Genomic DNA, 12,349 nt, shown 5'->3' with positions numbered 1-12,349 from the left:
CAGTAACTCCACCTTCGAAGGAGCCGAAAAATAAGCAAACAAAAAAATAGCGATAACAAGCTACACTCTCGGCTACTCCCGACAAAGCAAAGCAGGGGACCGTACCGCGTCCTCATCACAAGCGATTAAAACACGTCAGGGCTCGAAACATCGCCGACACATTCTACACTAAGGTATGACTGTCTCCTTTCTCTTTCAGTTACATTCTACATTGACCTGAGTGCAGGTATTCGATCGAAACGGCCAAAGCACTCTCCAACTCGAAGGCCTTAGGTTTCAAAAGCATGCGTTGCACTCTTTTCCTTCGGCCGGGTTTTTATCCCAAAAAGGGTTCTACCGGAAACATTTTTAACGAGGCAATATCCACACGCTACCTAAGGAAGACTCAACAAATATTCAAGGCTTCTTTTGCAATCAACCTCAAATACTGGGGGGCATCCCCCGGAAGGTCACCTACTCGGAGAAACCAAGATGCGCCAAACATGGGCTCAATAAGAAAGTAATGTGCCGGGCCAAACGGTTGAATGAACCGTGTCCGCGTAGAACAACCGAGCTCGCAACAGCAAAAACATGTATAATAGTACCAAGTAATCGAAGAATACTTCCCAAAAGCATTTTGCATCTCAAGGAAGCTCGATATTTTTGCAAAAAACGGCCCTAGAGCCAAGAAATGTCCCGAACACTCGGGGACTGGCGTCAACAACTTAAAATAACGCGACCTCCGGCTCGGAGCTCCTGACTCATAAGCCCTCAATGAGGCAACAACGAGGTCACAAAATAACTCCAGAGCCAAAAACGTCTCGAACACTCGGGGACTGGCGTCGAAAACTCAAGGCTACACGGCCTCCGGGTCGGAAACTCCAAAATCATAAGCCCTCGATGAGGCAATACCAAGATTCACAAGCAATATCTCCCAAGCCAAGGAACCCTCGATAACTCCGGGACTGCCTTCAATCGCCATCTCCATCGCAATGGCTCCCGAACCGAGAAAGCCTAGATAACTGGGGGACTGCCGTCAATCGCCATCTCCATCGACTTATAAAAAACTGAGGCCATAAGACCCCAAGCGGGAAGACTCGATCTCGCAAGACCTACATAAGGCAACAACAATATCTGTAAGACCTCAAACAAGGCATGAACAAGACTTGTACCAAATATCCAAAACTATAAGACCTCAAGCAAGGCATGAACAATACTTGTACCAAGTATCCAAAACTGTAAGACCTCAAGCAAGGCATGAACAATACTTGTACCAAGTATCCAAAACTGTAAGACCTCAAATGAATGAAAAACTTGTAAGACCTTACTAAAGGCATAAACCCGATCACAAAGTTTCGGCTATATATCGAACTTGTAAGACCCCTAAAAGGCATACCCTCGATATAGACGCCGAAACTACTTCACTCGGGATCAAAAATGGCTCCGGCCAAGCATAAATGACTACGGTCACAAGGCTGTACCAGCCAAACTAACGCGACTCGGGGACGCCCGACCGTCGCTACAAAATCACAGGCCTTCAATTACTTCAAATCTACTTCGAAAAGAACCGGTTAAACAGGCTACCCTCCACATAGGCAAAAGAGCTTCGACTATGTCAGCTCCTAAACACCGGCTTCGAGATACTCAGCCTTCGAGCCAAACCTCCCGAGGTGCTCGATCATCGCCATATAACGACTCGCAATCGAGGTATTTTATTAAACCGTTGAAGAGTCAGGCAAACACTTTCAAAAAATCCTTATCGAGGGAAAAATAAAGCCTACATAAAAGGTCGCATCGACCCAAGGCGTAAGAGCCATTGTCGCCAGCCCACATAAAATGTCACATCGACCCAAGGCGTAAGAGCCATTATCGCCAGCCCACATAAAAGGTCGCATCAACCCAAGGTGTAAGAGCCATTGTCGCCAACCCACATAAAAGGTCGCATCGACCCAAAGCGTAAGAGCCATTGTCGCAAGCTTCAAATTTAAAAACTTGAGGGTCAAACGAGCTCGAGTCGAAACCCGACTCGGAGACTGAACCCAAAACAGTTAAACTAAATACACCCAAGGGTGAAAGCGTAAGAGCCTTTGACGCCAGCTCACATAAAAGGTCGCATCGACCCAAAAGCGTAAGAGCCACTGTTGCCAGCCTAAAATTCAAAAACTTGAGGGTCGAATGAGCTCGAGTTGAAACCCAATTCGGAGACTGAACCCAAAACAGTTAACTAAATCTGCCTATGAGCAAAGCGTAAGAGCCATTGCCGCCGGCTTATACTAAAGGTCGCGTCGACCAAGCGCATAAGAGCCTACGAGCCAGCCTAATGAGCCCAGGGCCATACCACGAATCTAAGGATTCCTCTCAACTCAAAGACCAGTTCATCTGGCTAAAATCAAGGCAAAAAGAAATGCGTGAGAAACAAAACCGCGAGGTCTCCTCTTTATACATACATGCGAAAAAATACAAGCTCCATTCACAACATACTCTAAAAGTACCACGTACAAAATCAGAAAAGGAAATCTACGTCCCCCTCGGGGACTATGGCCCGTCGGCCTCATCCTCGCTATCCTCGGCATCGGACAGAAGTGCCTTAGCGCCACGTTCATCTGCCTCGCCCGCTTTACCTCTTTTGAGAGGTCAAATCCCCTAGCACGGATCTCTTCGAGGGATTTTTCCTTCGAGACTTACACCGAGTATATTCCTTGATCCTGCCCTTGCAGTCGAGAACCTTTCTCAGCTCAGCTTGAATATCGGCAGCATCCTTCAAATAGACCGCCACTTTCTGGTCAGCTATGGTTTGGCTTATTACGGCTTCAGCCCGGGCATCCACGACCTCGGCCTTTACCTTTAAAAGCTCAGACTCGAGTTTTGTAATCACATTTGTTCAAACCAAGCTATTATTGCGAGCTAAGCAAAGTTGAACCTCAAAGGCGGAAGCTTTAGCCAGAGCACCCTTCTCTGCTGAAGCCTGAACGTCCACCCGAACCTTCAGCTCATCATACTCGCGCTTGGCTCGGCCAGCTTCGCACCGAAGGCGTTCCAGCCTCAGGAGCTAGAAGAAGGAACATGCGCTCCCCTGGAATAGAAGCTATCTGTTCCTTCAGCTAACTCTCATAATTTAAGCTCCGACTCGCCTCATAACGCAAGCAAGCCAACTCGACTTCCCTTTCATCACAAAGGAGCCTAAGGGCTTTCTCCCCGTACAAAGCTTTGCGCAAACCGGCCTCACGACGAAGCAGCCCGGATTTGTGCTTGTCAAGGGCCTGCGAAAAGGGAGCTCAATAAGAAAGGGAAGGCACGAAACTCAAAGGCCTGTGCCAAAACTCACCACAAAGCAGAGCCGCTGAGCTTCCTCGAAGGTCGAGTGCACATCTACTAGTCTGGCTCCCTCAGCCCCAGAAGAATCGATCCCGGTTGAGACACGGTCGCTCAGTGTATACGGTCCCGGGCTTCAAGCATCCATCGAAGCACCTTCGTTGGGAGAAAGAATCGGCGACAGAGAGCCTTCATTCCCCGAGTTACTTCGACGGGAAAAGAAGACGGCAGCAGGAGAGAAATCGTATTTCCAATGCCAAAGATCACGGGCGCAGCAGGCTCAGCCGATACATCCTCTCCGAGCCGCCGATCTGGGTTCGTCTTGCTTTGAGCATCGTCTCCTTGCAAAGGTTTGTCTTGCCTACTATTATTGATCTTTAGTCCAGAAGCTGACGATCCTTCTCCCTCTCCGAGAAGGCATGGCCTGGCCTCAAAAGACTCCCCAATGCCTACAATAACAAGGGCTAGCACGCAGAAAAAGAAAGTGCCTTTCCAAATAAAAAAGGGGAGGGAACGAATCGCACAACACGTACCGTGATGTTTTGCTTCCCATCTGCCCCTAGACAAAGCTTGCCACTTACGCTCGTAATAAGTCGAATGGGTTGCCAACTCCTGAGCCCAATCCGGCAAATCAGGGTGTATTGGAAAAAATTGAGTTTACATATTGAATTGATTGAAAGATGCGTGTCATGACACGAAGGCTGGTCAAAGAGTGATAGTAGGCAAGGAGGCACGAGTTGCAACAGGTACGAGCAGAGGTACAAGCAGAGGCACGAGCAGATATTCAAAAGACGCGATGCTCGTACCTATTCAAATCTAAAAGTTAAGAAGAATGAATCTGACAGCACAAGAGAGTACAGATACAGTATTTAATAAGCATTAAATACTGAAAACGTTAGAGAATCGGTATTAAATTACAATAATTATGTAACGTAGCATTTAGTGCCTTTAATTGTCTATAATGACCTTATTATGGCAAAGGCAAAACGTATATCTTAGAGATAGCTATAAAAAGGAGAAGACTATTCATTTGTAGGGACACGAAATATCAACTGAATATATTGATTTACTTTGCTTTCTGCTATCTATCTTATTGTTATCAAAATCAATTTCTTTTGTTCATTTTCGATTATCAATAACCCGAGTTCTTCTAAATATAAAGCTTTGACCGAAATTCCATTTTTTGGTTAAACAAATTGGTTCCGTTACCGGGAATCTGATAATCTATTCTTTCTTAACCTAATCTATTTCGTTACATCAACAATCATGTCAAATGTTAACGATAACACCCAAGGAAACCAAGGAAACCATCAACTCCAAGGGGACCCACAAGATGTTCACACTCCAATCCCTTCTCCACAAAGCTCGCCTCGGCGGTCTCGAGAAGGAACTCCTGATGGATCTCACTCAAGCGCAAATGCTCAATTTGACAACGAGGAAGCTATCAATGAAGCTTTGCAAAAGCTGATCGCTCAACAGGTCAATAAAGCTCTTGAGGCCTTTACCAGCCAGTTACCTGTTGCACCACCAACACCAATTCCAAATACCAACACTTTGGAAAACCCTCGTTCTGGGCTTGTTAATTCAGGCAGTGGCGGAATCCCCAGTGAGTCACGAGATGGAGAACCAGGTAACTTAGTCAATTACGATTTATAAAATTTAGTTCTAACATTGCAGAAGCAGCTCAAGGAGCAAAGTGACCGCATAGAGCAAATACCTGGAGTACCGCCTGTAATTAAAGGAATAGATATGGATAAATATTCACAGCAACCTTGGAAGCCAAGCGTTGCTCCTCTACCAATTCCAAAGAAATTCAAAATGCCCAAAATTCCAAAATACGATGGAAGAACTGATCCACGAGACCACGTGACTGCATTCACAACTGGCGTAAAAGGCAACGATTTAACCAAACAAGAAATTGAATCAGTATTGGTCAAAAAATTCGGTGAAACACTCACCAAGGGAGCATTAACATGGTATTCTCTTTTACCCGAAAATTCCATAAATTCTTTTGCTGAGCTTGCAGATTCATTTATCAAAGCACATTCGGGGCTCAAAAAGTCGAAAAGAAACGGAGGATATTTTTCAAAATCAAACAAGGGAACTCCGAGTTGCTCAGAGAGTTCGTGGATAGGTTCCAGCGTGAAAGAAATGACGTTACCAACGTGTACCAGATAATTGGGCAGCTATAGACTTTCACTAGTAATTTGAATGAGAAAAGCTCAGAAGCCATGAGGCGATCAAGGAAAGTCTTCGATGAATTCGCCCAGCAATGACATGGAATTGACGTTTACAACAGGTATAGAACGAAGTTAAGGATCGAAGAAGATATATCTCACGATCTCAAAAAGAAGAAAAGGTGAGTTCAAGACGGCGGAAACAGAAAAAAGGTCCGGTAAAAACAGGTACGAACCATAAATGGGCCGGCTGGAAAAGGTTCACGATCAAAGCATGATCATTCAAGGACGACCATAGATCTAGAAATAGAGAATCGGGCTCATCATCGAGTATGGAAATGATCGTTAAACACGAGAGTCACGAGATGATAATAGAAACTTGAAGGCACGATTTGGCGGTTATAATTTAATGTAAGCATTCCGAGCTCGTAGCTGTTTTAAGAAGCATGGGTGATAAGGTGCGGTGGCCAAAGAAATGAGGTCAAATCCAAACAAGCCGCAATCCCGAACACTGGTGCGAATTTCACAACGATCATGGGTCACAAAATGGTAGATTGTAGGTTGCTATAGGGGTGAAGTTGATCATCTGTTGAAGCAAGGATATCTCACTGAGTTATTCAGCGAGAAAGGAAAGCAAGCATGCATGAAGAATATGCAGGAGCCCCCTAAAACCGCTCCTCCAAAAAGAACGTTAATGTTATAAAGCGAGGGGGAAGAAATCATCTGGTGTGACGTATACGGCAGCAAATAAAGTTTCCAAAGTCACCATTACCCATGGGAAGCGGGTGCGACATGTCTTAGAGGAAGAAAGCATTAACGTTTTTGATGATGCAGATGCGGATGGCATATTGACTCCACATAACGATGCACTGGTAATATCTTACTTATACATGACACTAATGTGAAACGTGTTTTGATATATCCAGGTAGCTCTGTGAATATTATTCTGCTAAAGGTTCTACACGAGATGCAAGCTGAAGCTAAATTTAGTGCCCAAGGCGCATACTTTGTCTGGGTTCGACAATTCCAGGCCGTCGTGACAAAAGTGAGGTAATACTTACACTACATTCGCGGAAGGTGTTATCAAGGATACAAAGTTTTCAGGTGGTAGAGATGGAGATGGCTTACAATAGATATTCTCGGAAGACCATCGGATCCACGAGAATGGACGTCGTTCCGTCAACTTACATCAAGTTATTACAATTTCATCACATGGGGAAATATGTAAAATCCGTGGGGATAACAGACATGCCAGGAGCATCAACTCGTAGCAGATTCAACTAATGAGGAGACGAAGAAAAATAGCAGTTACAAAATCCAGTTGAGGATACTGCAACACTAACCTCAACTGAACAAGACAAACAATGTGGAACTCAAGGCCCGATTTCATTCAAGAACCGAGGAAAATAAAAATATCAAAAACAACGATTGAAGAGCTGAGGCTGTGGAATATTCACACAATGGCTTGAAAAGGAAAGTCTACGTAGGGGCCAATCTATGCCAGACATGAAGGTAAATTGATAGAATTTTTGAAAACTAACGTAGATTGTTTGCTTGTCCCATTCTGATATGACAGGAATACACCGGAAGTAATGACTACAAGTTAAATGAGACCCTCATATCCACTGTCAAACAAAGAAGAGAAAGCAAGGAGCTTTTCAAAAATCAGGTGATTCAAGAAGAGGTCGCAAAAATTACTAAAAATTGGGTCTATCCGCGAGGTAAAGTATCCTAATTGGTTAGCCAATACTGTTGTGGTACCGAAAAAGAATGGAAAATGGCGAGTTTGTGTAGATTACACAGACCTTAACAAAGCTTGTCCTAAAGACTCTTTTCCATTACCACATATAGATAAACTAATTGATGCTACTGCAGGACATGAGTTGTTAAGCTTTTTAGATGCATATTCAGGTTATAACCAGATTAAAATGGATCCTTTAGATGAAGAAAAAACTTCATTTATAACAGACAAGGGGACTTACTACTATAAAGTGATGCCTTTTGGTCTCAAAATTGCTGGTGCAACGTATCAAAGACTGGTGACCAAAATGTTCCAAGAACACTTGGGAAAAACTATGGAGGTTTACATAGACGATATGCTCGTTAAAACTCAACATTCAAGGGATCATATATTGCACTTATCAGATACGTTTCAAATTTTGCGAAAATTCAATATGAAATTAAACCCTGAGAAATGTGCATTCGGTGTTGCATTAGGTAAGTTTTTAGGTTTTCTTGTTTCTAACCGTGGTATTGAGGTGAATCCAGCGCAGATTAAAGCCATTGAAGAAATTCTTGATATACTTACTAATAAAAAAAAACTGTAGAGGTTGACAGGAAGAATTGCAGCTTTGGGGAGATTTATTTCCAAATCATCAGAAAAGTGCTTTAAATTCTTTTCAGCTCTTAAAAAGCAAGATCAGTTCGAATGGACTGAGGTGTCAACAGGCGCTCAAAAATTTGAAAACATACCTGTCAAATCCGCCGTTGCTTGCAAAACCAAGGTTGGAGAAAGATTGCTCATCTATCTTGCTGTCTCAAAAGTAGCGGTGAGTGTTGTCTTAGTTCGTGAAGACCAAGGTAAACAACCTCCAATTTATTATGTCAGCAAACCATTATTAGATGTGGAGACGCGGTATCCTCAATTAGAAAAACTTGCACTTTCACTAATCATGGCTTCAAGAAAACTAAGGCCTTACTTTTAATGTCACCCTATTGCCGTAGTAACTACTTATCCATTACGTAATATATTACACAAACATGAGTTGTCTGGTAGATTAGCCAAATGGGCTATAGAATTAAGTGAATATGACATTACTTATCAGCCCAGAATCGCGATCAAATCTCAGGTGTTAGCAAATTTTTTGGCTGATTTTAGCCAAGAGATGCAATTAGAAGCAGAAAAAGAATTACAGGTGTTCAACGGGTCTAATCCAGGAATTTGGACCTTGTTTACTGATGGCTCATCTAATGTGAAGGGAGCAGGTTTAGGAATTGTTTTGGTACCACCTATGGGTGAGACCATTCAACAAGCCATTAAATGTCATTCTATAACTAACAATGAAGCAGAGTATGAAGCTGTGATTGCAGGTTTAGAACTGGCACGAGAACTTGGCATTAATCAAATTGTAATCAAAAGCGATTCGCAGCTCGTGGTTAACCAAATGTTGGGGACTTATACAGCCAGGGAGGCACGAATGCAGCAATATTTGGAAAAGGTACGGGATTTGATTAGACAATTCCAAACCTGGAAAGTTACGCAAATACCAAGAGATGAAAATGGTGAGGTGGACGCCCTATCCAATCTCGCATCTGCGGCAGATGTGGCAAGCAATGAAAATGCTTCAGTAATTCATTTGTTTCATTTAGTACTCGATCTAGATAAAAATGAGGTAAATTTTAATAACTTAAACTGGGATTGGAGGAACGAGATTATCGCTTTTTTGCAGTATGGTACCGTCCCTGAAGACAAGAAAAAAGCCCACGCGCTTCGGAAAAAGGCTGCTCGATATTGTCTAAAGCAAGGCAATCTTTATCGAAAAATGTTCAGTGGTCCCTTAGCAAGATGCCTCGGGCCTTCTCAGAAGAATATGTGATGAGAGAAATACACGAGGGGCATTGTGGAAATCACGCAGGAGGAAGATCACTGGTAAGAACCATGATTAGGGCAGGTTATTATTGGCCTAAAATGGAAGAAGAAGCGGAAAATTTCGTGGCTAAATGTGATAAATGTCAAAGATACGGTAATAACATGCATAAACCTGCGGAGTTATTACATCCGGTTATTGTACCGTGGCCTTTTATGAAAATGGGGAATAGATATCATGGGTCCACTACCGCAAGCAAAAGGACAGGTAAAATTTTTGCTTGTACTCACGGACTATATTACTAAATGGGTGGAAGCAGGAGCATTCAAACAGGTGCAGGAAAAAGAAGTTAGAGATTTTATTTGGCGAAATATCATATGTCGATTCGGTGTGACAAAGGAAATCGTGTGTGATAATGACCCTCAATTTATAGGCGCACAAATCACATAGTTTTTTCAAAGTTGGCAGATCAAAAGGATTACATCTACACCTTATCATCCGGTGGGTAATGGCCAAGCTGAGTCAACAAACAAAGTCATTATCAACAATTTAAAGAAGCGTTTAGAGGAATCCAAAGGTAATTGGCCAGAAGTGCTACCTGGTGTTTTATGGGCATATCGCACGACAACAAAAACAAGTACAGGTGAAACACCATTCTCATTGGTGTACGGAGCTGAAGCTTTAATTCCGGTTGAGATAGGGGAACCAAGCACGAGTTATACGCAAGCGTCCGAAGAATCTAATGAAGAGGAGATGCGCATAAACCTTGACTTACTTGAATGAAGAAAAGAAACTGCATTAATAAGAATGGCAGCACAAAAACAAGTCATTGAACGATATTACATTCGTAAGGCACGATTAAGATACTTAAGATTGGGGACTTCGTACTCAAGAAGATTTTTCAATCCACGAAGACGGCTAATACGGGAAAATTGAGTCCAACTAGGGAAGGACCTTGCAGGATACATGATATCGCAGGGAAAGGAGCATACGAGTTGGAAACGATGGATGGCAAGATACTATCTTCACATTGGAACGCTGTTCACCTGAAGAGATACTATTTTTAAGGAATACCCACGGTCGGGTATCCATATTTTAAAATTTTATTTTTGAAATGTTAAAATTTTACTAACGATTATAGATGATAGGCACAAAGCTAGCTCGTACTAAATGATGAATCACGACCTGCAAGGCACGTGGAATAAATTAAAATTCCCGATCTAGGGTTACAACTATTCTGATAGAAATTCAGATGGGTTAGCAGTCTTCATCTATAATCGCACCTCCGAGTCCAGTGTGTTTTTCCTTTTCAGGGAAAAGACCAAATGAGAGGAACAATCAAGTGCTCAAGGTTCATACTTCAACGCTCAAACACTTGGGGGACTATATAATATACATAAACATGTGTATAAAGAAGGCAAAGAAGATTGGGAAATAATCAAAGATCAAGCCTGAAAAGTTCACTCATTGAATGAGTCAAGTGCAGAGCAGAGTCACGAGCTAAGGCCAAAGAAAAACCTTATCATAGTTAGGGTAAAGGCAATGTACTGAAACGTGTTATAAATAAAAACCTTGTGTTCATTTTCTTTTTTGAAATCTGTTATTAGAAAAACAGTTACGAGAAAGTTATAGAAGTAATTCAAATACATGTAAAGTAAACTAGACAAAGTTCAAATAAAAACTTGTCAAGGTTATTTCGAGAAACATGTGTATTCCTATTTCTTTTATCGTATATTAACACCATTATGAAGTTGAGACGTCTTCTTCATTAAGTGTCGAATATAAAAGGGCACTCTTTTATAATTCATGATTGATTTAAGACATTCATGAGAAAAAGAAAGCATTTTACAAAATAAAAATGCAAGTTATTCAGTAAGACCTTAAAAATAAAGGCAAGAATAAACAAAACAGAAGTTTAAAACAGCAACGGAAAACTTCTTAATATTAAAAAGTCTAGACTAAGTATGAACTTAGTCATAAACCAAAAAGTTGTTTATACAAAATGCCCCATAAAAGGTTTGGGGACTTAACGTTTTCAACAAACCCTTAAAAAGACTAAGGGTTACAACCACATATCACAAAGAAAAAAAAACAACAAAGGAATTCAAACAATATAAACTTTTCACTGAGAAGTTAGAGGAACTGAAACAGGGACATCAACAGCAACAGGCTCAACTTGACTTGAAGGAATGGGGATACATGTATCATCTTCATCATTTTCAGAAGCTTCAGCCACGGGAGAATAAAAATCTTGGTTCTGTTGAGTCTTCTCAATAGTCTCTTTGATCTTGGCTAACTCAGATTCCAAGTTAAAATTTTCCTGGCTAACTTCAACGAGGGTATCATGGCGAGAATTTAAGAACGCCCAACTCACTTCAATGGCAGTTTTATCTTCAAGGATCTAGTAATCTCTTTCCCAGTCAGCAACTTCATTTCTTAACTTTTCATTTTCAGCCAAGGCAGATTCATAAGAAGCTTGAAGAGCAGCATGGGAACTCTCTAAAAAGCGAACCTTACCAGAGGATTCCCGAAGGTTTTCTTGAGTTTGAGTCAGTGTTTGCACGAGTTCACCAGCATATGCTTCTTTTTCACCCAAGAGAGCCTTCAACTCTCTAATCTCCTCACTGGCCTTGGAAAGTTGCTCAAAAAAAGAGGTTTCAAGACGCAACTTCTCTTTATTTGCTTGACTTGAGGAAGCTTTTACAACTGCCAACTCTGAAGTCAAGGCCCTTACCTACTGCTCCAAGGTACTTTTACTTTCTTCTAAGGTATCCACATCGATTTGAAGACTGTCACACTGTTCCTTCCAATTATCCGCCTCCATTTGGTAGTCACGCACTAATTGTTCAGAGAGGGTAACTCTTTTCATCATTTCCGTGCCAATTAAATTGACCTAAGCAAAAAAGAGAAGGAAAGATGAGAATTCTGAAAATTAAAAAAAGATAAAGTAAAGCTTGAATAAGGGATACCTTTAAAGAAGCATGCACTATATCGTTCATCAAGGTCAAAGAACTATGGCTATCAAGCTTAGCTCTTTCAACTGGACCAATCAAAGGCTTTATCCACACATCTGCTTGACCTGATTTCCTTAAAAGATTGTCCTCAACAGGAACTTCAATAGTGACTTGCCTCATAGCAGTATCCCTACTCGAGGAACCAACCTCAGTGTGATGAACATGTGTGTGGGGGGGGGGGGGGGGGTAAGGGTAGTTGGGTAGGAAACGAAGTAGAAAGGACAGGTACGAAACAAACGCGTCGGGTAGGGGAACGGAAAACCGGTACCGACCGAAGTCA

Source organism: Nicotiana attenuata, unplaced genomic scaffold (genome assembly GCF_001879085.1).
Source record: "Nicotiana attenuata strain UT unplaced genomic scaffold, NIATTr2, whole genome shotgun sequence".
Taxonomy (NCBI): domain Eukaryota; kingdom Viridiplantae; phylum Streptophyta; class Magnoliopsida; order Solanales; family Solanaceae; genus Nicotiana; species Nicotiana attenuata.
This window is presented reverse-complemented; position numbering follows the sequence as displayed.